Source organism: Psammomys obesus, unplaced genomic scaffold, assembly GCF_907164565.1.
Source record: "Psammomys obesus unplaced genomic scaffold, mPsaObe1.curated_primary_1811, whole genome shotgun sequence".
Classification (NCBI taxonomy): Eukaryota; Metazoa; Chordata; class Mammalia; order Rodentia; family Muridae; genus Psammomys; species Psammomys obesus.
This window is the reverse complement of record NW_026596166.1, coordinates 13,849,242-13,873,853: the sequence shown is the minus strand read 5'-3', so window position 1 is coordinate 13,873,853 and position 24,612 is coordinate 13,849,242. Positions and strand designations below refer to the sequence as shown.

Sequence of the window (24,612 nt, the reverse complement as noted above, 5' to 3'; positions counted from 1 at the left end):
GAACTGGCGGAGCACATCAAAGAAGCAGGGCCAAACCAGAGAGCAGACAGCCCAGATACGCCGATCTCTGCCAAGTGTCCTGCCTGTAAGTGAGTGCACCCTTGAGAATCTGCAGCTCCACTGATCCTGGCTTCTTCTAAAACAGAAGCCAGGCATCGAACCCCCTCCCACCCATATACCCACTTTGGGAAACAGAGGGGCACTTGGAACATTGAAGTTCCTGCTCTGTGGGTCTAATTGAGGAGTTAAGGCAGTTAATGCCAGAAATTGCGCTGCGATCATCACTAGCGCCTGCGACATATACATTGCAGAGCCCCTCCCACACACTCAAGGGTTCAACATTAGCCATCACTCTGTCCCTCGAGACACACGCCCACACCCACTTACACACACACACACACATATACACACACACGCACGCACACTTGCATTTGCCTCTGTTTGCGCCTGCGTACTTTCCTCCCACAGGTACAGCTAGTCCTCAGCATACGCTAAGGACACGGGACCTCTCTCAACTTCCTGAAGAATTCTCCAGACTTGAAAGAGAGACAGTACCAGTCTGATCGGCAGAATCCAAAAACAAACAGGGAAGGTCTCAGATAAGCCAATGGCCAGGGGTAGGCGAAAGAACATTTCCAACATAAATCAGGACATCATGACTTCACCAGCAAACCCCAAAATCGATGGATATTCCAATTCATCAGAAGCACAGGAAAATGACCTTAAAGCCATGCTTGCTCAATTATTTGAGGCTCATAAGGAGGAAATGAACAAATCTTTCAAAGAGATGGCCAGTCAATTGGAGGTAAAGAAAGAAGAAATAGACAAAACCCTTAAAGAAACACAGGCAAACATAGCCAAACAAATAGAGGCACAAGTAGAGAAGAAATTAGTGGCATACAAAAAGGAAATGAACAAAGAAATAGAGTCCATCGTAGAGAGACAGGAATCCAAATTCAAACACATAAAAGAAATGGTGCAAGGCATGAAAACAGAATTAGAATCAATAAAGAAAACACAAAGTGAGAAAACTCTTGAGCTGGAGAACTTGGAGAAAAGATCAGGAACCACAAAAGTAAGCATCACCAACAGAATACAAGAGATGGAAGAGAGAATCTCTGGAGCTGAAGACACACTTGCAGAAATTGATACTTCTCTCAAAGAAAAAGTAAAATCAGAAAAATTCCAATCACAAAATATCCAAGAAATCAAGGATGCTATGAAAAGACAAAATCTAAGAATAATAGGAATTGATGAAAAAGAAGACTCCAGGCTCCAAGGTCCAGAAAATATTTTCAAAAAAATCATAGAAGAAAATTTTCCCAACTTAAAGAAAGAGATGTCCATAAATATACAAGAGGCCTACAGAACACCAAATAGACTAGACCAGAAAAGAAACACATCACGTCACATCATAGTCAAAACACTAAATCTACAGAACAAAGAAAAGATATTAAAAGCAGCAAGGGAAAAAGGCCAAGTAACATATGAAGGTAGACCTATCAGAATCACACCAGACTTCTCATCAGAAACTATGAAAGCCAGAAGGGCCTGGGCAAGCATCATGGAGACTCTAAGAGATCACAAATGTCAACCCAGACTACTATACCCTGCAAAGCTTTCAATCAACATAGATGGAGAAAACAAAATATTCCATGACAAAACTAAATTTACGCAATATCTATACAGCAAACCAACCCTACAGAAGATACTAGAAGGAAAACTCCAATCCAACGAAAACGAATTCACCCAAGAAAACAGGGCATACAGATAATGTCCCAACAAAAATGAAAAGAAAACAAGCAATGAAACAAGGTAAGATCATCGACTCCATTACACAAGGAACTAACATGCATTGGTCAATATTATCTATCAATATTAATGGACTCAACTCACCAATAAAAAGACACAGGCTAACAGAATGGTTACGGAAACAGGACCCAACATTCTGTTGCATCCAAGAAACACACCTATGCAACAAAGATAAACACTACCTCAGAGTAAAGGGCTGGAAAAATGTTTTTCAAGCAAATGGTTCCAGAAAACAAGCTGGAGTAGCCATCCTAATATCTAATAAAATAGACTTTCAACCCAAGTTAATCAAAACAGATAAGGAGGGCCACTATATTCTCATCAAAGGAAAAATCCAACAAGAGGACATCACAATTTTGAATATCTATGCCCCAAATACAAGAGCACCTACATTCGTAAATGAAACAATATTAAAGCTTAAATCATACATTGATCCTAATACCTTAATAGTGGGAGACTTCAACACCCCACTCTCATCAAGGGACAGATCAACCAGACAGACACCAAATAGGGAAATGAAAGCACTCACAGAATCCCTAAATCAAATGGACCTAATAGATGTCTACAGATCTTTTCACCCAAACTCAAAAGAGTACACCTTCTTTTCAGCACCGCATGGAACCTTCTCCAAAATAGACCATATAGTTGGTCACAAAGCAAGCCTCAACAGATACAAAAGGATTGAAATAATCCCTTGTATACTATCTGACCACCATGGACTAAAGCTGGACATCAACAACAACAGAAACAACAAAAAGCCGACACGCACATGGAAACTGAACAACTTACTACTCAATGACAGCTGGGTCAAGGAAGAAATAAAGAAAGAAATTAAAGACTTTCTAGAATTCAATGAAAATGAAGGCACAACATACCCAAATTTATGGGACACATTGAAAGCAGTGCTCAGAGGAAAATTTATAGCACTAAGTGCCTACAAGAAGAAATCTGTAACATCACATACAAACAACTTAATGGCCCAACTGAAAAACCTAGAAAAAAAAGAAGCAGATACACCCAAGAGGAGCAGACGGCTGGAAATAATCAAACTAAGGGCAGAAATCAATCAATTAGAAACAAATAAAATTATCCAAAGAATCAATGAAACAAAAAGCTGGTTCTTTGAGAAAATCAACAAGATAGACAAACCCTTAGCCAAACTAACTAAAAAGCAGAGAGAAACCATACAAATCAGCAAAATCAGAAAGGAAAATGGGGACATAACTACAGACACTGAGGAAATCCAAACGATTATTAGGTCATACTACAAAAGCCTATATGGCACAAAATTTGAAAATCTAAATGAAATGGATAACTTTCTTGACAGATTCCATCTACCAAAATTAAGTCAAGATCAGGTAGAAAGACTGAATAGTCCTATATCTCCCAAGGAAATAGAAGCAGTCATTAACAGTCTCCCCTCCAAAAAAAGCCCTGGACCAGATGGCTTCAGCGCAGAATTCTACAAGACCTTCAAAGAAGTACTAACACCAATTCTCCACAAACTATTCCATAAAATAGAAACAGAAGGAACACTACCAAACTCATTCTATGAAGCCACAGTCACTTTGATACCTAAACCACACAAAGATCCAACAAAAAAAGAGAACTTCAGACCTATCTCTCTTATGAACATTGATGCAAAAATACTCAATAAAATACTTGCAAACCGAATCCAAGAACACATCAAAGATATCATCCACCATGACCAAGTAGGCTTCATCCCAGGAATGCAAGGGTGGTTCAACATACGGAAATCCATCAATGTAATCCACCACATAAACAAACTGAAGGAGAAAAACCACATGATCATCTCCTTAGATGCTGAAAAAGCATTTGACAAAGTCCAGCACCCATTTATGTTTAAAGTCTTGGAGAGATCAGGGATACAAGGCACATACCTAAAGATAGTAAAGGCAATATACAGCAAGCCTATAGCCAACATCAAACTCAATGGAGAGAAACTTAAATCAATCCCACTGAAATCAGGGACAAGACAAGGCTGCCCACTCTCTCCATATCTCTTTAACATTGTACTTGAAGTCCTAGCCAGAGCAATAAGACAACTAAAGGAGATCAAGGGGATACAAATCGGAAAGGAAGAGGTCAAAGTGTCACTATTTGCAGATGATATGATAGTATACATGAGCGACCCCAAAGATTCAACCAGAGAACTTCTTCAGCTGATAAACACCTTCAGCAAAGTGGCAGGATACAAAATCAACTCAAAAAAATCAGAGGCCCTCTTGTATACCAAAGACAAAAAGGCTGAGAAAGAAATTAGGGAAACAACACCCTTCACAATAGCCACTAACAACATAAAGTACCTTGGTGTGACTCTAACCAAGCAAGTGAAAGACCTATTTGAGAAAAACTTCAAGTCTTTGAAGAAAGAAATTGAAGAAGATCTCAGAAGATGGAAAGATCTCCCGTGCTCATGGATTGGTAGGATTAACATTGTGAAAATGGCCATCCTGCCAAAAGCAATCTACAGATTCAATGCAATTCCCATCAAAATACCAACTCAATTCTTTACAGACCTTGAAAAAAAGATTCTCCGCTTCATATGGAGAAACAAAACACCCAGAATCTCCAAAACGATCCTGTACAACAACAGATCATCTGGAGGTATCTCCATTCCCGATCTCAAGCTGTACTACAGGGCAACAGTAATAAAAACTGCATGGTATTGGCATAGAAACAGAAAGGAGGATCAATGGAATCGCATAGAAGACCCAGAAATAAACCCACACACCTATGAATTCTCAATATTTGACAAAGAAGCCAAATCCATTCAATGGAAAAAAGACAGCATCTTCAACAAATGGTGCTGGACCAACTGGATGTCTACATGCAGAAAAATGAAAATAGATCCATATCTATCACCCTGCACAAAACTAAAGTCCAAATGGATCAAGGACCTCAACATAAAACCAGATACTCTAAATCAGCTGGAAAAAAAAGTGGGAAACAGCCTAGAATTCATTGGCACAGGAGACAACTTCCTGAACAAAACACCAACAGCACAGGCTCTAAGAGCAACAATCAATAAATGGGACCTCATGAAACTGAAAAGCTTCTGTAAAGCAAAAGACACTGTCATCAAAACAAATAGACAGCCTACAGATTGGGAAAGAATCTTCACCAACCCTTTATCTGACAGAGGGCTAATATCAAGTATATATAAAGAACTAAAGAAGCAGAAAAGCAACAAACCAAGTAATCTACTTAAAAAATGGGGAACAGAGCTAAACAGAGAATTCTCGAAAGAGGAACGTCGAATGGCAGAGAAACACTTAAAGAAATGCTCAACCTCATTAGCCATTAGGGAAATGCAAATCAAAACGACCCTGAGATATCACCTTACACCCATCAGAATGGCCAAGATGAAAAACTCAAGTGATAGCACATGCTGGAGAGGTTGTGGAGAAAAGGGAACCCTCCTCCATTGCTGGTGGGAATGTAAACTGGTTCAACCACTCTGGAAGTCAATCTGGCGCTTTCTCAGACAACTAGGAGTAGTGCTACCTCAAGACCCAGCTATACCACTCCTAGGTATATACCCAAAATTTGCTCAAGTACACAACAAGGACATTTGTTCAACCATGTTCATAGCAGCTTTATTTGTAATAGCCAGAACTTGGAAACAACCCAGATGTCCATCAACGGAGGAATGGATACAGAAACTGTGGTATTTTTACACAATGGAATACTACTCAGCAATCAAAAAGGAAGAAATCATGAAATTTGCAGGCAAGTGGTGGGATCTAGAAAAGATCATTCTGAGTGAAGTATCCCAGAAGGAGAAAGACAAACTTGGTATATACTCGCTTATATAGACCTACAAGACATGATAAACATAATGAAATCTACACACTTAAAGAAGATAATCAAGAAAGTGGACACAGGCGAAGGTGATTAATCCTCATTTAGAAAGACAAATGGGATGTGCATTGAACTTATGACAGGAGTCTATCACAAAAGGCATCTGAAAGACTCTACCTAGCAGTGTTTCAAAGCAGACACTAAGACTCATAACCAAACCCTCGGCAGAGTGCAGGGAATCATATGAAAGAAGGGAAGTTAGTATGATATGGAAAGGATAGGAGCTCCACAAGGACCAAATATATTTGGGCACAGGGTCTTTTCTGAGACTGACACTCAACCAAGGACCATCTATGGATATAACCTAGAACTTCTGCTCGGATGTGGCCTGTGGTAGCTCAGTAACCAAGTAGTTTTCCAAAGTAAGGGGAACACGGACTATTTCTAATAGGATCTCAAGGGCAGGCTGTTTGACCCCCACCCCAGGGGAGGAGCAGTCTGTTAGGCCACAGAGGAGGACTTTGCAGCCAGCCCTGAAGATACCTGATAAAACAGGGTCAGATGAAAGGGGAGGAGGTCCGCCCCTATCAGGGGACTTGGAAAGGGGCAGGGAGGAGACCAGGGAGGGAGTGTGGGGTTGGGGAGGGAATGAGGGAGCGGGATACAGCTGGGACACAGAGTTAACAAAATGTAACTAAAAAGAAAAATAAAAGAAAAAAAAAAAGAAAAAAAAATAAAAGAAAAAAAAAAAACATTTATTTCCGTGGGTCATTGCTTGTGATGGTAGTAATGTGAGCTCACTCATTTTTTCTTAGACCCATGACTGTTCACTGGATCTTACCTTTAAAGATTATGTTTCAAAAGGCCATTCTATTATTCTACAAAGCTAGCATTTCTAGGTGATGTGGGATACACTGTGACAAGATAATACTATGGCAACTTTCCCACTGAAGAATCCTGTACATCTGGTGTTGGTGTTATCTTTTGTACACGGTGTGAAGGGTATCTCTGTATATTCATTTGTTCATTGCTCAACTGACAGAAAGATAAGTACTTTCTGTGCTTTTGTATTGTTATTCTTATGGCTTATCCCATGCCTCAGATTTTGTAAACACTCTTCCTCCCACACTTTTTGATTAGCTTGAAAGATTGAGGGCCAATAGAAGGAGGCACTTCTGGGCTGTGAGAGGTCTTTGTGAGAAGAATCAGATGCAGGAAGGAACAGGTGCAGGAACTGAGTGAGAGCGAGGTAATGGGCCATGTGGAGGGATGTAGGCCAGGATTGTCAGGTTAGAATAGCTGAGAATCTGCTAAAATTTTTTTATTTAACTTTTATTAATTACACTTTATTCATTTTGTATCCCCCCATAAGCCCCTCTCTCCTCCCCTCCCGGTCCCACCCTCCCCCCCTTTCTGCATGCATGCCCCTCTCCAAGTCCACTGATAGGGGAGGTTCTCCTCTCCTTCTTTCTGATCTTAGTCTATCAGTTCTAATCAGAAGTGGCTGCATTGTCAGGGTTCTAGGTTATCTCCATGAATAAATAATAGTAAGCCTCCATGTCTTATTTAAGAGCTGTCAGGTTCAGAAAGGCCTGCTATAATCCCAGCTGAGACAAATCCTGCAAAGAGACACCTCTAAGAGAATTTTGAGAATCTTCTTTTCCCAGAATACTATTTTGCAAGTAAATGGGTGTATGTACTGTTTAGACAGAATTTGGTGACTGAATCATCATAAAACATACGTACAGTGATACTGCAGAGTAATTCAGTTTCCCATTTAGTCAATATTAACAAATTCTAGAATTGCCTGAGAAACTATTTTTTTTTCTAATTGTCCTTATTTAGTCCTTTAACTATACATATTTGAGTTCTTTTAACTGTATATATTGTGCAATACTGAATGGTTATCTACTTATTTTTCTCCCAGGTTTAATATATCCTAAGGGTCTCTATATGTTAGGTAAGTCACAAGTGCTGGATGCATTCAAATTAGCTGTTAATGCAGATAAAAATACACCCCCTCCTCCCCCGCTACAGCTGAGGACTGTCATCTGCTGTCTATGACCTTGAGAAACGGTCAGGCCCACTCCTCATGCACATTCCAATTATGTAAGAGCATCTCCTGTCCATGGACATTATCCAGAAGGGGCTGTGGGCTATGAGATTCTCAATGATGTCTATGCCTCAGGTGTGAGCATATTCTTACTGTGGTAGTCAGTGGTTTATCCTCCAAACATTTATAAAGAATGGGGTCTGCACTGTTACTCTGGACTTTATCTGATACTCAACTTTGCAAGCTTATAAATCTTTTTATTATTATTATTATTTTAACAGTCTGCTCTACAATGGCGGGATTTACACTTTACTCATGGGAACCTCATCTTCCCCATTACCTCCAAAGTTGTTAAAGGCTCGTCATGAGAGAGTGCTCACAGGTCAATAAGCTTTTACTTTTCATCCTCCCTTGATCTTTTGTGTCTGCAGACTCACTCAATTTTATTCTCCATCACATTTAATTCCGTAGTCTCAGGATCTCATTCTATATAGTGTAATAGTTGCTGCTACTGGAGTCTACATTTTTCTGGAAGCATAGTTTTTTTTTTCCCCTCTTAAAGGCGTAACAGTTTCAATGAAAAGTAATGTTATTGCTTGTTTGTATGTCTGTTTCTTTCCTTGTTTGAGGCAGGCTTCTGTTAATTATGTCTACCCAGCTGGCCTGCAACTTTTCTATGTAGATCATACCGGCCTGTGATTTACAGCAATTCTCTACCTCTCTTCCTGAGTGTTAGGGTTGTAGGTGTTCATTTTCATATCTGGAAAAGTAATTTTATACAGTGATTTTATGTAGTTATCTATCAGCAATACTTGAAAGTATAAAATATATTCTGAGGGTATGTATTTGAGGGTGTGCATTACCCTAAAAGCAAGATGTTTCTGCATCATCTCAAAGAAGATAGTGATAGACCCTGAAAGGAACAGGATTCTTCTCTAAGGCCCAGACTGTTTAAGGAAATTGAGTTTAAGTTGTTTTTGTTTTTTTAACTTCATAACCTTCCAATTCAAGGTTCTACTTTAAACCTTTAAACCGTTGAGTTTATCCCCTCACCCAAGCCTCTGCTTTACTTCCAAATAAAAAACTTTCCTATCTTGTTACAGAGATCTTCCGTTCTCTCCATCCTCAGGTCTGATTAATTACATTCATCCCTTCATTAGTTTTTTGAGCATGGTGTGAATGGAATGCAGAAGAAACAAGAAACTCATTCCGTTATTTTCATAACTATTTCTTTCCCCTGAATTCCTCAAAAGCTTGAGAGATTGTGCTCATAATGTGTTACTTTCAACTGCTTTTTCACCAGAGGTGAAAAGACCACTTCAGCATTCAAAAATCAACATTGTTCTGCTTTTGGCCAATGGATGTCCCTTGAGTGTCAGGCAACTGATTAGTTAGCTGATGGGTGATGCACCATTAAAATCCATTTCAAATGCAAATCTTTACACCATACAGAAGGGATACCTGGGAAATCTGATATTTTGATAACAACACGCATTGAGGAACTACATTATGTTTTGCCCAAAATAGATGTATGTGGGAAATTGCTTAAAGAACCCTTGGGTTTGGTTCAAAAACTGGTAAAAGAAAAAAAAAAAAAGGAAAAACAACCAACCCCTAAAAAACAACAATAAAACAAAATAAACAAAAGCAAAGTTAGCTAAGGATAAATTCTTAATTGTGACTGCATGCAAACAGATTTTCTCAAGCAAGTATTAGGCAGTGGAAAGTATTAAACCGTAATATTTAACTACAAAGGCTCTAGATAATCAGGATGGAGATTCTGAGTTGAGGAACTGTCAAAGCTGTTGCAAATTTTCTCTACAAGGGAAATTGTAAGTAACTATATGCTCAATTATGAAGAGGCTCAGTCTTTGGATAGGTGGATATTCCTGCTGAGCATAACCCATTAAGAGGTCAATTAAATATCCTTTTTAACACTGCAAGGAGTTACTTTTCTTTAAAATGTATTTATTTTAATTTTATAGGCTATCAGATATAAAAAAAAACCCTCTAAATTCTAGGAATTATAGTCACCAACACACACATACACACAATATTCTTTAAAGCAGATAGAATGTGTGGCTGGGCAGTAGTTTTATGGTGCAGGCTGGGACAGAAAACACAAAGAGGCTGCAGGCCCAGCCTTGCCAGGATCAGGCTACACTAAGAGAAAGGATGTGGTAGAGAGACAGGAGGAGAAGCTGAGAGTCTTGTGCATTATGAAGAGTGGAAGACCTGGAGAAGCGAAGTTGCTAAGGAACAGCCTGATGCGAGAGTTCTGCACTGCTACCTGAGGCCATGGTGTTATCTGGAGCCATTCTGCCACCAAGGGCCATGATTAGGTAGATGCCTTCAACAGCAGGTGTTTGTGTTGATGGCTGTGATCCCTGTTATGACCAAAGGCCATGTAAACCTCCTCAGTCAGGGTTACCATCTGAGCTATGTTGATGTCTGAGTACTGTGCTGAGCTGGCCCAACCCTTCACCAGCCAGCAGTGACATAGACACAGAAGAGATAGATCTGCCCTTCACCTGGGCAGTGAGATCTGACCCTAAACGGGGTATGAGAGAGTGTGTCCAGATGACAAGGGTGTGGGAGAGCTAGCCCTGCCCCTTGATGTCTGAGGCACGCAGGAAAGCTGGCCTTGCCTCTCATCAGGATAGGGCAGGAGATCTGGGACCATGGGAGAGCTGATATGCTGACCAATTCGGCTACCACCCAGGCTCAGATGCGGGGCTTTGAGATGGCCCGTCTCAACATCTAATCCATCAGTGAACTGCTGGAGCAAAGCGGCAGGTCCTGCAGATCCAAAGTTTAAGACTCTTCATGAGCCAAGGCAACAACACGGTGTTCAAGAAGAGCCCCATCAGAATCCAGTATTGAGAGAGTAGCAGGAGCCAGACGCCTCGAACCAAACCAATGGCTCATGGCAATGAACATGTGTATGTAAAGCTGTCTAAACAAAAGGGTGTGACACACCATGACACCTCTATCTTCTTTAAATTGTTCTATTTTCAATTTTAGTTTGGGGGGGGGAGTTAAAAGGGTGATGTGAAGATATGGGATATAGACGGATTGGGAAATGAATGGGATTTAATTGCATTATGTGAAATTCACAAAGAATAAATTAGAAAATTATAGATGAAAAGTAAATAGTGTGAGAAGAAGAAGAAGATGAGGAAGAGGAAGAGGAGGGGGAGGAGGTTCCAAACAGTTAAATCCTTTAACTATGGGTAAGTTATTTTTTCAAATTTATAAAATGATACAAATCAACAAGTGCATTATTGGATATATAAAAAACATGTCATGTCTTAAAAATACCTAAATCTTATATAACTTAAAAGAGTTCCCATTAAGCTTTCAATGTATGTATAAGGCCCTTATTTTAGTTAGATTTTTATTCCCACAAACCAATATGAGCTACAATAATACTCAATAATGACCCACTAAATCAATCTTAAGTAAGATAAATCTCTTAGTGATATGAAAGGTGTCAGTTTTCTGCATGGTTACCCATATACATCATAATAATTATCTGAGGGAATTTATTTTTACTCTTAAGTTTGGAAGCTAACCATTTATAACTGAAGTAATTTTCTTGAAACATTTTGCTTGATTAAAGATGTCAGACATTTGCAGATTAAAGTCATGCTAAGGAAAAAAAAAAACCATGTATATTCCCATCATTAACTTTAGGAACAAGTCCATCAAAAGGATTCATAATATGACAAAACTTTAACCACTTTTAGATGAAATGGAAAGGGAATGACGAGTAAGTCTGAAAATTCCACACTCTTGACTGTGTGAGATACTCGCCCACTTTAACCATTCATATATTCTTCTGAGTAACGATTTCACATGTATATTGTTACAGGAGATTCAGGTGTTCAAGACAGTGTACAAATCCCAAATAACAGTGACGGATCTATGACATAGTAAGTATATATTTTTATGCAAGTTATTTTAAAAGAGCCTTCAAGAGGGCACGAGTGCCATCTTTGCCCAAGCATTTTCTTTTATTATCACAATAAATTAAACTTCATAAGGAATAGTAATCTGTAACTGTATATGCTTTAGGTTCTATTATAACCACATTCATCTAAGTTTAAATTTTATACCTGATATTTTGATGCCTTTTCATGCAGATATTTTACATATCTGCAAATATAATCACTATTACAAAAGTATCCAATTTACAAGAACCCTATAATTTATGTCAAAAAAATGAGTAAGATGAGAAAACACTAGAATTAGATAAAAATTCTGTAGAGAACAAAAGCAAGAGCAAACAAATACATCTTTTATAATAGTAAAAGCTGTTTAAAAAATGATATGTGAAGCATATTCTAAATTTGCAGAATAAAATAGGAGAAGGAAATAGTAAAAAAAAAAAACTTGAGAGATGCCACAGTAAATTTCAGATAAACTATATATTGCAGTGATAAAGAAGGCAATATGAAAATACTATAGAACACTTAAGAGATTAAAATGAGCTAAACCATTACAATCCTTATGGGTAGCATAGGATATCAATCACATTCTCAGAAATATCATAGTAACATCTTTCTGCATGGGAAATTTAATGTGGCAAATGTAATGACAAGGTAATTAATAAGAATATAAAAACAATTCTCTGGTAGTTTATATAAACTTGGATAAGAGCAATGAGACATGATTTTGTCAATGAGCATGAAGAGAAGGTTTGAATGAATGAACTATATGTATGACTAATTACAGTGCTGAGGGAAGGGAGTGAGTCAAGGAAGTTATTTACAATATGGATTTCACCATTGGTGAATTATGAAGTTTGAATTGAGAGTTGTGTCCGCCATTGTGAAGAGTGGGAGAAAGATGAGAAGGTTGAAGCTGTTGACTTAGTTCTGTATGGATCACATTGAATGTCAGAAAACAACAGTTCCTCTGGTTATTACATACATGACCCAGAGACTTCGGAGTAACCAACAGCTCTCTAATTGGACTTACCAGGCAGAATTTATTCCTGGCCTGGTAAACGTAACCAACTATGCTTGGTTGAAAAGGCCATAAACTCAAAAGGATAATCTTCAATTGACATTTCCTAAACCAGGATAACTTCTGGCTGGATTCTGATACCTATCTGTATATATACAGATAACTGTAGCTCTCACCCCTCATCAAAGGAGTTCTTTGTTACAACATATGGCAACCATTAAAGAGAACCACAGCTGTTCAAAATGAACACAAGAAATGACTGTGGTCTGCTCAGCTCCTGCTGATACACCTCCCATGCAATGTCTACATTTAAGGCTCAGGGGAAATCAATGAAGACAGAATGAGGAAAAATGTAAGAGACAGAAGACGAGTGTTTTTGCAAAATAGTATCTTCTATAAAGAACAGAAAAGCTGGACCCATGAACTCTCAACAATATTGCTGCCTGGACAAGACCACTGTGACAACACCAGTTGATATGCTAATGTAGACAAGTGAAATTCCTTGTTGTCCCATGTCTAGTTGAAGATCTACAGGTGATCAGTGCCTGAGAGAGGGCTGACCAGGGGTCAGATTTTCCAATTTCAAGTTCTCAACCCTCAACACATGTACATATAAGCACAACTAAGTAGACTCAGAAGGTTCTCTCTCTCTCTCTCTCTCTCTCTCTCTCTCTCTCTCTCTCTCACACACACACACACACACACACACACACACACATACACAGTACCACAATAGTACCAATAGTAATTAAAGAACAAATCGTGAGTTTGGAAGGGTAGCATAAGAAGAGTTGGAGAGGGGTGAAGCAGGAATGGGGCAGGCACATTGTGCTTATATATAAATCTCAAAAAAATAAAATTATACAAACAAAAAAGTCTGGCTGGTAGATATGGATTTTGGATTCATGAGCATGCTTTATGGGGACTGGGAGGCTCAAGGGATTTTGAGGAGAATAAAAGCAAAGAAACAAGAAATCATAGATAGTACAAAGTGTACACAAGAAGGAAAGTGTGGAGAAAGACTAAGAAAAAGATGATGGGGGAGGCAGAAGCAAAATATAGAGGGGTAAACAAAGCAAAGTAAAATAGTACCTACCCAGTGGTATGAAAGTTGGAAAGCCAAGTGAATGATGAGAAGATATGAAAGTAAAAACAAAGTTGAAAAAAATAACTTTAATTTTACCTATACAAGTCATGGGAGCCTTGGTTTTGTGTATTATTTTGTGTTGGGCTCAGCTGTCATTTACCTGTGCTTTACCAAGTTAAAGTCAGATAGGAACATTGTGAGGCCTGTGATAAAAATCCTTTACTTGTCTCTTACAAGGAAGTGGAGTACAGTGATAGGGCACACAGTGATCAAAGGGTTCTGCTGTGTCCTTGACTTGCTAACTATATGGAGAGATTTGCATTTAAATTCAAATAAAGAAGAATTAGAAGTGTGTAGGCAATAATAATAATTTTTTTTCAAATTTTAAAAAATTTTAAGCAGATATTTATTTTTTATATTAATTACAGTTTCTTCACTTTGTATCCCAGCTGTAGCCCCCTTCCTCATTCCCTTCCAATCCTACCTTCCATCCCTCAACTCCTCCCATGCACCTCTTCAAGTCCACTAATAGGGGAAGTCCTCCTCCACTTACATCTGACCCTAGTTTATCAGGTCTCATCAGGACTGGTTGCAATGTCCTCCTCTGTGGCCTAGCAAGGCTGATGCTCTCTCAGGGGGTAGGGGGATGTCAAAGAGCCAGCCATTGAGTTCATGTCAGAGACAGTCCCTACCTTACTAGGGACACCCACTTGGATACTGAGCTGCCATGGGCTACATCTGAGTGGGAGTTCTAGGTTATGTCCATGAATGGTCCTTGGTTGAAGTATCAGTCTCAGAAAAGATACCTGTGCCAGATTTTTTGGTTCTGTTGCTCTCTTTGTGGAGCTCCTGTCCATTCCAGGTCTTACTATCTTTCCCTTCTTTCATAAGATTCACTGTACTCTGCCCAAAGTTTGGTTATGAGTCTCACAACAAGAACATTTTTTAACCACGCTTGTAGCAGCTTTATTCATAATAGCCAGAACCGGGAAACAATCCAGATGTCCATCAACGGAGGAATGGATACAGAAATTGTGGTACTTTTACACAATGGAACACTACTCAGCAATTAAAAACAAGGAAATCATGAAAATTGCAGGCAAATGGTGGGATCTAGAAAAGATCATCCTGAGTGAGGTATCCCAGGAGCAGAAAGACACACATGGTATATACTCACTTATAAGTGGATACTAGACCTATAAGATAGGATAAACATACTAAAATCTGTGCACCTAAAGAAGATAAATAAGAAAGAGGACCTTGGGTAAGATGATCAATCCTCACTTAGAAAGACAAATGGGATTGACATTGGATGTAGGAGAAAACAAGTAACAGTGTAGGAGCCTACCACAGAGGGCCTCTGAAAGACTCTACCTAGCAGTGTATCAAAGCAGATGCTGAGACTCATAACTAAACCTTGGGCAGAGTGCAGAGAATCATATGAAAGAAAGGGAGTTAGTATGATCTGGATAGAACAGGAGCCCCACAAGGACCAAATATATCTTGGCACAGTGGTCTTCTATTAGACTGTTTCTCCAACCAAGGATCATGTATGGATATAACCTAGAAGCCCTGATCAGAGGTAGCCCATGGTAGTTCAGTATCCAAGTGGGTGTCCCTAGTAAGGGGAACAAGGACTATTTCTGACATGAACTCAATGGCTGGCTCTTTGACCTCCCCCACCCCCTGAGGTAGGAGCAGCCTTGCTAGGCCACAGAGGAGGACATTGCAGCCATCCCTGAAGATACCTGATAAGCTAGGGTCAGATGGAAGGGGAGGAGGACCTCCCCTATTAGTGGACTTGGAAAGGAGCAGTGAGGAGATGAGATGAGGGATGGAGGGTGGGTTTTGGAGGAAATGAGTTAGGGGCTATGGCTGGGATACAAAGTAAATAATCTGTGATTGATATAAAAATAATAAAAATTATAAAAATAATATTTTCCAGTATTTTTTATTTTTAATTATACTTTATTTACTTTGTAGCCCCCCTCTAGTTCCCTTCCTCCTCCCCTCCCAATCCCTCCCTCTCCCCAAGTCCACTGGTAGGGGAGGGTTTCTTTTTCTTCCTTCTGATCCTAGTCTGTTAGGTCTCATCAGGAGTGGCTGCATTATCTTCCTCTGTGGCCTGGTAAGGCTGCTCCTCCCTCAGAAGGAGGTGATCAAAGAGCAGGCCAATCAGTTCATGTCAGAAGCAGTCCCTGTTCCCATTATTATGGGACCCACTTGGACACTGAACTGCCGTGGGCTACATCTGTGCACGGGTTCTAGGTTATCTCCATGCATGGTACTTAGTTGGAGTATGAGTCTCAGGAAAGACACCTGTGTTCAAATTTTTTGGTTCTGTTGCTCTCCTTGTGGACTTCCTGTCCTTTCCAGCTCTTACTATTATTTCCCACTTCCTTTATAAGATTCCCTGCATTCTGCCCAAAGTTTGGCCATAAGTTTCAACATCTGCTTTGATAAGTAGGAATCTTCAACAAAATGAATAAACAATAACAATAACAAGCAATAGTCATTAAAAGAAATGATTGTTGATTAAATGCTATATATTTTAGATGGATATTTTTATAAGTACATTTCATAGAAGGTTATTTTTATCATTGATTCTCTGGATTTAAAGAAGTTTTATCTTAAGTTCCCTCTCTCCTAAATTATATCTATTGCCATTATGCATTGGATGGGCTTATTTAATCCTAAATATGTAAATTTAGTTATTTCACAATGTACAGTTTTGTTTGTTATTAGTTCAGTAAATATTGATGTATTTTCTTACTATTCTTTATTCCAAAAAACATATCTTTGCTGAAAAAACCCCATTTTAAATATTCAACAATGACAGTAATTTATATAGCCCCACAAAAATAGTCCACTTTTAAAGGTGAATAGTTTTAAAGTGTCATGAGTCTTTATCAGTATTTTGTTCCTTATTAATTAAATTTCTTCTTTGTCAGTTTCATACATACATAATATATACATACATGCATACACACACACATATTATATATATATATATAATCTATAGTGGTTACCCTCCTTCCTTAACTCCTTTCCAATCCTGTCTACAACCTTCTTCCAACAATCGCTTTCTCATATTTCTGTTTCTCTCTTTTGTAACGCTGTGTTTTACCAGGGACAACTATGCACATGAGTATGCTGCCATTTTCTAGAGGCTGGATGCCTCCTCAGTGGTGTATAATCAAAGACAATGGCTTCTTCTGTTTTCCCAGAATTGAGTCATGACTGATTATTCACAGGACAGACTTGTGCAAAAGTAAACAGCTGCTGTGAGTTCATGATTGCAGTAGTTCTGTCGTGCCCAGAATATGGCATTTCACGTGCCTTCTTCCTATATTCCAGCTCTTAATAATCTCCCACTCTTTCTACAGGACTGCTGTGGCTTGAAGGGAGTGCTATAAATATGCTCTTTAGGAATGCCTTCAATTAATTCTCATTCTTAGCATCTTGAGACACCATGAGTTTGTGTGCCCACTGCCATTCATTGCAAAGAGAGGTTGCTTTTTATATTTTTGTTTATTTTAATCTAAAATTTTTTATTTTTTAGAGCAAAAATCAGATATAAATCCATCTTAATATTCTTTGATTGAGGGTAAGAGTATTAATATTGGTATTTAGAAGGCAGTTAGAAATAATAACTATTTCTTGAGTGTACATTTATTATTTATAACATGAAACAGTTAACCTGACTGCCAAGATGCACCAGCCAAATAAATCTATGTATTATGAGATCAGTTATTAATTGCAGCTGAAGTCCTGGGGTGTAGCTGCAAGTTAAGTAGTCAATTAATCTAAGAAATAATCACAGCAGAAACATGTTTTCCACAGGGCTTTATTCCACCATTTGCTCCAATTTTTCTGTGTTTTAATCTTTGAATGAAACCAAATGAATCTGAAAACCCAGATGGCAAAGACACAAAAAATACTGTATTAGAAGACATCTTTCCCTTTGGGAAGTTCCAGACATGAGAAATCCTATACAGAAGATTAACAAATAGGTTTTCTTGAGAAAAATAATGTCTCAATATATTCAGAGGCAATAAATTAGTAGATTACATTATTTTACCAGTGTAGGGACAAGGTTTAAATAATTGTAGGATGAATGGATATAACAATAAAAAACGCTAAACTCCATACGTTTCTGTTTTCACGACCTGAATAAAAATGGGCTATACTGAAGCCTTCAAAAGAAAGAAAGAAAAAAACTAACTAAATCTTTAATCTTCTCTTGAGTACATCAGAAATTAAGAATAATACACTTTATTATAAATGAGAGAACCAATGAGTTCAAGGTTCTTCCCCACTTTTTACTCTAATAGATTTAGTATGTCTGGTTTTATGTTGATGTCTTTGATCCACTTGGACTTTAGTTTTGTGCAGGGTAATAAATATGGATCTTTCTGACTTTTCTACATGTTGACATCCAATTAGACCAGCACCATTTGTTGAAGATTCTCTTTTTTTTTTTTTTTTTCAATTGTATGGTTTTGGCTTCTTTGTCAAAAATTGTTTCCACAGGTGTGTGGGTTTATTTATAGCTCTTCTATTCAATTCCATTGATCCACTAGGCTGTTTCTATGCCAGTACCATACAGTTTTTATTACTATTGCTACAGAGTACAGTTTGAGATCAAGGATGGAGCTACCCCCAGATGATCTGTTGTTATAGAAGATCATTTTGGCAATTCTGGGTGTTTTTTGTTTGTTTGTTTGTTTGTTTGTTTTTCCATATGAAGTTGAGAATTGTTCTTTCAAGGTCTGTAAAGAATTGTGTTGGTAATTTGATGGGAATTGCATTGAATCTGTAGATTGCTTTTGGTAAGATGGCCATTTTCACTATGTTTATCCCACTGATCAATGAGTATGGGAGATTTTTCCATCTTCTGATATCTTCTTCAATTCATTTCTTCAGAGACTTGAAGGTTTTTTTTTTTTTTTTTTTTTTTTCAAACAGGTTTTTTACTTGCTTTGTAAAAGTCACAGCAAGGTACTTTAAGTTATTTGTGGCTATTGTGAAGGGTGTAGGTTCTCTAATTTTTTTCTCTACCCAGCGGTGTATCAAAGCAGATGCTGAGGCTCATAACTAAACTTTGGGCAGAGTGCCGGGAATCTTATCCAAAAGATGCTCAAGTACACAACAAGGACATTTGCTCAACCATGTTCATAGCAGCTGTATTCATAATAGCCAGAACCTGGAAACAACTCAGATGTCCATCAACAGAGGAATGGAAATTGTGGTACTTTTACACAATGGAACACTACTCAGCAATTAAAATCAAGGAAATCATGAAATTTACAGGCAAATGGTGGGATCTAGAAAAGATCATCCTGAGTGAGGTACCCCAGAAGCAGAAAGACACACATGGTATATACTCACTTGTAAGTGGATACTAGACCTATAAGACAGGATAAACATACTAAAATCTGTACACCTAAAGAACATAAACAAGAAAGAGGACTCTGGATAAGATGATCAATCCTCACTTAGAAAGACAAATGGGATGGACATTGGAAGTAGGAGAAAACAAGTAACAGTGTAGGAGCCTACCACAGAGGGCCCCTGAAAGACTATACCTAGCAATGTATCAAAGCAGATGCTGAGACTCATAACCAACCCTTGGGCAGAGTGCAGGGAATCCTATGAAAGAAGAGGGAGTTAGTAAAACCTGGAGAGGACAGGAGCTCCACAAAGACCAAACATATCTGGGCACAGGGGTCTTTTCTGAGACTGTTTCTCCAACCAAGGACCATGTATGTATTTAACCTAGAACCACTGCTCGGATGTAGCCCATGGTAGCTCAGTATCCAAGTGGGTTCCCTAGTTAGTGGAACAGGGTCTGTCTTTGACATGATCTTAACTCAATGGCTGGCTCTTTGAACTTCCCCACCCCTGAGGTAGGAGTAGCGTTGCTAGTTGTCCACAGAGGAGGACAATGCAATGCAGCCAATCTTGAAGATACCTGATAAACTAGGATCAGATGGAAGCGGTGGAGGACCTCCCCTATCAGTGAACTTGGAGAGGGGCAGGGAGAAGTTGAAGGATGGAGGGTGGGATTGGGAGGGAATGAGGGAGGGGGCTACAGCTGGGATACAAAATAAATAAACTGTAATATAAAAACATAAAAATTTAATTTAAAAGAAAAAAGAAAAAAAGGGAGATAGAAAGACCTGGAGGGAACAGGAGCTCCATAAAAAGAGCAACAGAACCAAAAATTCTGGGCCCAAGGGTCTTTTCTGTGACTGATACTCCAACCATGGACCATGCATGGAGATAACCCAGGATCCCTGCTCAGATGTAGCCCATGGCAGCTCATTATCCAAGTGGGTATCCTAGTAAGGGGAACAGGGGCTGTCTCTGACATGAACTTGGTGGCTGGCTTTTTGATCACCTCCCCCTGAGGGGGAAGAATCTTTGTCAGGCCATAGAGGAAGACAATGCCTACAGTCCTGATGATAAGACCTGATAGGCTAGGGTCAGATGGAAGGGTGGAGGACCTCCCTATCAGTAGACTTGGAGAGGGGCATGGGAGGAGAAGAGGGAGGGAGGGTGGAATTGGGAGGGAATGAGGAAGGGGGCTACAGCTGGGATACAAAGTGAGTAAACTGTACTTAATATTAAAAGAAAGAAAAATTAAAAATTAAAAAAAGTGAGAGAGCCAGTGAAGTTTTAGCCTTTTCTGTAGATAGCAACTCAAAAGCATGTTTGCTTCAGTAAATCAATAAGGAATTCTCTACAGTTCCTCAGAAGAAATATTTTATATTTTTTTCTTCATAGTGTTATTTGAACAGCAGCTAATGTTATCTGGTAACTCGTAAAAGAAAACAGATAAAATGAATACTCAAAGCCAGCTCCTCTCTCAAAGCAAGACATTTACAACAGTGAGGCTATCTGTAAAATTTAGCCTCATTCTTGCATGAATTTTTGCTGTTAGTCATCTACTTACACAATTTAGAACCATTGAATTTTCTCAAGGCTTTAAAAACACATGTATCTACATGTTTTACAGACCCTTGGTAATATTGGGTAATACTGTTCTGCATATCACTCTAGCAGAAAGAGATTTTCAAATTTCATATGGCCTGGAATAATAAACTGTGTAGTTTTCCTTTAGTTTCTCCTCACTTTCCAATTTTTTTCATTAGCTCTTTGAGAATTTCTATTACCATGATTTATTATTATTATTATTATTATTTATTATTATCATTTACAATTTATTCACTTTGTATCCCATCTATATTCCCATCCCTCATCTCCTCCTGGTCTCACCTTCCCTTCCTCTTCCTCCATTATGCCCCTAACCTCTGATAGGGGAACTCCTCCTCCACCACTATCTGACTCTAGCCTATCAGGTCTCATCAGGTTGGCTGGATGTGCCAGGAGGATGTGTACAGGCAACCAAATTCATGTCAGTGACTGGCCCTATTTCTTTACTAGGGCACTCACATGGAGAGTGAGCTTCCTGTGGGCTGTATCTGAGAAGGAGGTCCAGGTGCATGTTCCTTGGCTGATTCATCAGTCTCTGCAGGTCCCCTGGGCCCAATTTTTTTGGACCATTCACTTCCCCAATTCCTTCCAGAACCACCACTATTTCTATACAGCTAGCTCTGTGAGGTTTCTATCTCTTTCTTCTTAAAACCATAGAGTCCAGTTTGTCCTTCCCATGTATTCTTGGATGTGTGTCTTACTGTAACATGGACATTCTAAAGAATATATACTCTTAGAGAAAACTAACTCTCCTCCCAACAGTTAGCTACCACTGGTTCATTGACTGTTGCTGCACCTTAGTGTGGACCTTCCCTCTCCATGCTAGGATATGATCTGGCTTGAACTCTCACAGGTCTTGTTCATAGCATCACAGCCATATGCCCTGCTGTCTCTAGAAACACTACAGGGTTTCTATGTAGTCATTTATAACTTCTGGCTCTTACAATCTTCCTGCCCTCACTTCTACAATGATCTGGGGGCATTGAGAGGTTGGAATGCACTATAGATACTCAGTTTAGAGCTGAGTGTTCAGGAGTTTCTTATTCTCTTATCCATTGACAAGTTGTGAGTCTCTGTGTTAATCACCATGCTCTGCACCTAGAATCTTCTCTAATGAGTTTGGAGGAGAATGCTCTAATCTATGAGTGTAATGACAAGTTGCTAAGAGTTGATTAAATACTATGTTCACTTGACAGAATAACAGTTAGTAAATTTTCTAGAGACCATGAGCTTTCTAACCACAGGTGCTTGTCCCTGATATTAATGCCAGACACAGGTTTCATCTTGTAGAAGAGGCCTTAATCCAGTTATAATGTGCTCGGATGCTTCTATAATGTTCATTTCACTATTGTACTGGTAAGTATCCCTTGCCAGGTTAGTCATTATTGTATATTTTAGTGTTCACAGCAGGATAAGATCATCGCTTATATGTCGTAGTGCTGGAAGTTGCACTATTCCTAGAAGATGAAGCTTCAAGTTGTGTCTTCGATTTCTCAAAGTTCTCTGTGATTCAGTCAGTAATAGTTTATCACTGATAGGCTGTGGAATGTAACTAATTACATCTGAGTTATGTTTTTATTATTTTATTATTAATTTTGTTATTATAGAACACCACCACATTCATACTCTTTGAATATGTACATTATTTTGAAAGGACATTTATTTCTCAATGGTAAACTGGCATGTAAATCATTGTAACTCATTTTGCTGGTTGGTTCTCTAAGGAAAAATGTGCCTCAAAGCACATGAACATCATTTTCTCTATATTTCAGTCACATTTTCCTCCTGTTCTGAATTTTTATGCCTTTGATTGCATAAGGTGATAGCTATTTGATATTTTAGATTGCATTTTCATGGTTATTGTGAACTTGTGTAGCTTTTTATTTCATAAATGACCTTCTATACTTTTGTTTTCAAATTCTTTATGAAGACCTTTTGTTCCTTTTCAACTGAAATACTTACCTTCTTCTTTAAAATATTTTTAAATATCAGTGTATTACTGATATTCAAGTCTTTTTCATTATAGACTATCTCTATTTGTCTAGGCTTGATTCATTAAATAACTCTAGTTTTCCCTTATATTGTAATTGAAATTTCACTACATATAAAATTGAACTGTGAATGATATGATTAATAAGTTAAATTTTGTTTTATTTCTTTGTTTCTGATGGGTGAAGATACTCAGCTGCTTTATTTAATGGTTCATTTCTATGACAAGGAGTCATAGAATCCTTCATCGTTTATTAAAGTCTCCCATATAATAGATACTCCATCTGGCTTATTATCTGTGCTATATAAATTTGTCTATTCCTATGTAAAAGCATAGTAATGTGACAAGGAAGATTTCTAGTTTACAAGCTCTGCTGTGGCACTTTCTCAGATCCTAGTCCATTGGTGCTGTTCAATTTCACACATTGTTGGTTATTCTCTGCTTCCTGTATTAGAGTTAATGTCTAGAGCATTTCATTTTACTAAAACAAAAAAGCACACACACACACACAAATACAAAACTTTTAAAATTCTTCCTTGGGATTATATTACTTTTATGTTCATCTTTATCTTAGCCAAAGCAAAAAGCAGAAACTCATCTGGGGGTGTGCAGTGATAAAGGCTGAGTACTTGACCACATTTTCATGGCTACACACAGAAATATTTTTTGGGTTCTTTTTTGTTTGTTTGGTTGGTTGGTTGTTTTTTCAGCTGGCATTGCTTTGGACATGATCATGTCTTTTTGTTTTTTACATTTATTTCTTTATGTATTTTACATTTATTTATTTATGTATTTGTGTATTTATTTATTTCAATTTATTCATTTTGTATTTCTGCTGTAGACCTTTCTCTCTTATCTCCTCCAAGGCCCACTCACCCTACCTCTTCTTCCCATATGCCCCTTCCCTAGTCCACTGATAGGGGAGGACTTTTTCCCCTTTTGACCCTAGCCTATGACATCTTATCAGGGCTGGCTGCAGCATCTTCTTCTGGGGCCTGGCAAGGATGCACCCCCCAAGGGAAGGTGATCAAAGCATTGGCCACCAATTTCATGTCAGAGATAGACCCTGTTCCCCTTACTAGAACACCCACTTGGAAATTGGACAGTCAATGGACTTCCTCTAAGCAGAGCATCTAGGTCCTCTCCATGCATGGTCCTTGGTTGGAGTATCAGTCTCTGCAAGCACCCCTGGGCCCAAGATTTTTGGATCCATTGGTCTCCTTGTTGAATTCCTGTCCTCTCCAGGTATTTCTATCTCCCTCTTCTTCCAAAAGGTTTCCAGCACTCTGCTTAGTGTTTGACTGAGTCTCAGTATCTCCTTCGATACCCTGATGGATAGAGTTTTTCAGTAGGCCCCTGTGGAAGGCTCCTGTTCTTTTCCTTGTGTTCTACTTCCAATGTCTATCCTGTTTGCCTTTCTGAGTGAGGTTTCAACCTCTTGCTTAGGGTCCTCCTTGTTATTTAGCTTCTTTAGGATTATAGATTTTAGTATGTTTATCCTCTATCATTTACATTTTGCTTTTTCATTGCCATTAAGAGTTACCAGGCCACAGAAGAGGACAATGCAGCCACTCCTGATGAGACCTAACAGACTAGGATCAAAAGGAAGGAAAAGAAGACCTCCCCTACCAGTGGACTTGGGGAGAGGCATGCGTGGAGAAGGGGAAGGAAGGGAAGGATTAGGAAAGGAGGAGGGAGGGAACTACAGGGGGGATACAAAGTAAATAAAGTGTAATTAATAAAAATAAAAAAATATTTAAAAAACAAAAAAAAAGAGTTGTGCTAAAAATATCTCTTAATGTTAAAATCTTTCTCCATCTAAAAATCTGAGCTTAATTTAAGGTATGTCTCTTTATTATAAATTTGCTAAATATT

The 24,612-nt window shown here is 38.5% G+C and overlaps 1 protein-coding gene across 3 annotated transcripts in view; it reads right to left on the bottom strand.

Moving 5' to 3' along the window:
- Positions 1–24,612, bottom strand: part of Mdga2 (MAM domain containing glycosylphosphatidylinositol anchor 2) — an 870,813-nt gene that overhangs the window by 318,720 nt on the left and 527,481 nt on the right. The window lies entirely within an intron of this gene.